Source organism: Myxocyprinus asiaticus, chromosome 19 (genome assembly GCF_019703515.2).
Source record: "Myxocyprinus asiaticus isolate MX2 ecotype Aquarium Trade chromosome 19, UBuf_Myxa_2, whole genome shotgun sequence".
Classification (NCBI taxonomy): Eukaryota; Metazoa; Chordata; class Actinopteri; order Cypriniformes; family Catostomidae; genus Myxocyprinus; species Myxocyprinus asiaticus.
Genome location: NC_059362.1, coordinates 28,941,214 through 28,945,035, shown reverse-complemented (window position 1 = coordinate 28,945,035; position 3,822 = coordinate 28,941,214).

Here is a 3,822-nt window from a genome sequence, read left to right as displayed (position 1 = left end):
GAGCTTTTGATCAGCTGTGAAACACTTATGATTTGTTTAGCTTAATAGAGTAGTTAGAGTAGCTACATCTCCTTTCTACAGCTTAACAAAAAACAGTTAGAAACGCTTTGACAGATGAAACATAAATCCAATAAATACACGATTACATGGATACATTTTTCAAAACTGAGACTTTCCGGTTGTCAAATTTGAGGCCAGTTGGTTAAAAGTCATTGCAAAAATGGCTAAGAAAAGTGAAGCTAGTTTAAAGAGAAGTTATCGTTATTTGTTTGCAGATGCCACAGGTTTTGTATTTTGCTATTTAATGCAATAAAATCCATAGATTTTAAGTGTAGCTTAAGCATCCAAATGTGTCCAAATACTGTTTGGGGCCACTGTATAGCTCAAATTGTACAATATCGAATAAATTCACATTCTTCAACATATTGTTCAAAAGAAACGAAGGATGAGGGCTACTTCATGCACTCAAAAAAATAAAATATTTTTTTGCTGCTTGCTCAGTTTACTAAAGCAACACAATTCTTGAACATTTTGTCACAACTTGATTTTATTTTGTTCTATCCATTTACATTTGTAAAATTGAAGTTTACTTAATCCATCTGAGTTGAGACTACATGAATACTTTTTTTGTTGGTAATGTAGCATTGATAAAACTGGGCAGGGGATTTCCATTTCCCAGCATGCTTTGCATGGGACTGGATATTGAGAACAAGTGTTGAAATTAAGTGATATTTTATGTATTTGTGAGCAAGATGAGAATATGAAGAGATTTATTAATGTTTACTGTTCTGTCATTTTGGTATTTAAAAAGAGAGTCAGTTATGCTGGAGTTTGGGGTTTACCATTGTGATGAAGAATGGCACTTGTGCTCAGTGGCAAATGAATTGACAGTGCAACCGTGCTCACCTGGCATATACTAATAATTATTGAAATTAAGTTGGGCCAACATAAGAAAATTAATTGCATAAAACCAATTAGTAAATTAAGTTTGATGAACCTAATAAAGTTGAGTTAAAACTACTATAAAACATTAGTTTGACCTAATCCAACTAAATGATTTTGGCTCAGTGAAACTGACTTAATCTGAACGAAAAACATTAAATTGCTTGTAAAGTCTTTCTCAAATTCAATTAAACCTCATGTTGTCTTCCGGCCATTTTGACCCGAAGAGGAATTTCTTTTGCCTGAAAATGCTAGTTAATGTTATGCTATTGGACTAAATCTGCCTGACTTTGTTCACACAGGGTATCTGAATGTTGTAGTTCGTTCTGTACTATTTATTGCACTAGTGTGCTTTAATGTTCAACCAGGAAGTTTGTTTTGAAATGCTTTTATTTAGTAAATAATGGCACAAAGTCACTTGTGGTCTTCCTGGCCTATTAAAAATAGCTTATAAATCTCTCATTATGCTATAGTATCACCAAATATTGGATTAGATCTTTTTGTCAACTTGTTTTCTTTCCGTTAGGACAGGTTTTGTATTTCTATTTGGAATTTACTGATCATAGGCCTCACTGACCTGAGTTTATGCACCTCATTTTTGAGTGAAAAAAATGATTATCTGTGGATAATTTTGGCAATATTAAATAAAATATGAAAACATTCTGTACTATACATCACACTTGTGTACTTTAATGTTTCATCTGGAAGTTTGTTTTGAAATGCTTTTATTTTTTACAAAATGGCACAAAGTCACACTTGTGGTTTTCCTGGTCAGAAATGACCGGCCATTGAAAATGAATGGGGGAGATAAAAAATAAGAGACAAATTGAGTGTTCAGGAGCATGTTCATCCATTAGATGAGCACATATGTGCATGTGTTCTTGTAAACATAAAGTCCTTGAATCTGTGCACACGTACATACACACACGTGCACATGTACACTCACAAACTTTAAGTATTACATGATTTCTTTACCACAGAGAGGAACATTATCCTACACTGAACTGCATCCAAAATCCATCCAACATTATCACACACACACCGATGAACTTTTTTTGCCCCACAGTGACCCCTCTCCATAGAATCTTTCTTTCATCACACCTTTCAGATAAAATATTATGACAATGTGTTTGGAATTTTCATGCTATCACAAAGCAGATTAATAGCTGCTTTTCCACTATTGGGCCAGTGCAAGCCAGGGCTATCAACTGGCCTACCGGGGCCAAAAGCTGGTGCCAACGTCACACATCTCACCCATTTCACAAGCAAAAGGGGAGGTCAAGCTGAGGTATCATGTTATCTGGTCATCTAGAATATTGAGTTTATATTTAATTAAAAAATAAGCTAGCTAGCAAGATAAATTAGCGATAACAACTCATTGACTGTAACTGTCATGATGTCCCGAGTTGTGTCTCCACTAAAAGTGGGACGATGTCCCAGCACACCATCTATGAAAGTTCACCGAAACATGGAAAGTAATTTATTTTTGCACTGCTTTGTCCATTGTACATTTGAACGTATTTGTACTGTGCCCACATTTTTTATTTATTTATTTTGTCCCCGAGTCTGTACCGTTGTGCACTGGATACATCTCCTGACAAGTTTGGTGAAACTCCGCCTTTGACATTGTGTCTGCCTCAATCCCCGGTTGGCCTTGTTTGGCCCAAGGGTAATCAGCGGGCAAAAGACCATTGGCCGTTGGCCCAGAGAAAGCCCCGAGGAGGCACAATGAAGTGTCAGTGAGAACGCAACTGGCCCTGGCACGCATTAGCACACCCTCATTTGGCTTGATAGTGGAAATGCAGCTAATGTTTGTTAATATACAGAAGCTTTCCCACAACTAGTTATAAAGCGTCATAGGGCCTTTCTCATTATTCACTTTGTGGCAGCACAATGGCCAAGTGGTTCTCTGTGCATGAAGCTCTTGATCACATCCTTGATCATGACACTAGACCACTCGCCCTGGTTCATTTAAAAATAAAAGTCTCGTTTTTTGTGATCTTCCCCATTCATTTTCAATGGCCAAATTGTGAATTTCTGTTATAGCACAGATGCGTTCTTATGGTGTTTAATTTAGTCAAAATAACCCAGAAAGAATGCTTTATTCACTCAAACACGAGGTGCATAAGCTCAGGTCAATGAGGCCTATGATCAGTAAGTTACAAAAAGAAATACAAAACCTAACCTAATTGAAAGAAAACAAGTTGACAAAAAGATCTAATCCAATACTTACATTTATGCATTTGGCAGATGCTTTTATCCAAGGTGACTTACAGTGCACTTATTACAGGGACAATCCCCCTGGAGCAACCTGGAGTTAAGTGCCTTGCTCAAGGACACAATGGTGGTGACTGTGGGGATTGAACCAACAACTTTCTGATTATCAGTTATGTGCTTTAGTCCACTATGCTGCCGCCACCACCACTCTAATACTTGGTGATAATAAAGTCCACAAGTGACTTTGTGCAATTATTTACTAAATTAAAGCATTTAAAAACAAACTTCCTGGTTAAAAATGAAGGCACACTAGTGTGATAAATACACTTTTTTTTTTAAACTGTCAGCTGTGGTTGTCAGATAATTATGTAAAAAATACAGTACAAATTTATACAACTTTACAGAATGTAGAAGATTCAACAATAAGGAAGCGGGATGGCAGTGCAGGTAAATCAAGCTTTAATGGTTTTTCCCAGTATAATAAGCAGTCTTTGACTTTTCAGCTTCACAGCAGGGCATTTACTCTTCAGCTTCACAACAAGGTATCTACTTTAGCTTTAGTCATATGGGACAAAATAAACTCCTAAATATCTAAGTTCAGCAGCGTTTAGCTTCACAGAATGTCAGGTCTGTGTGACTGGGACTCTCTCTATCTCACTGGCG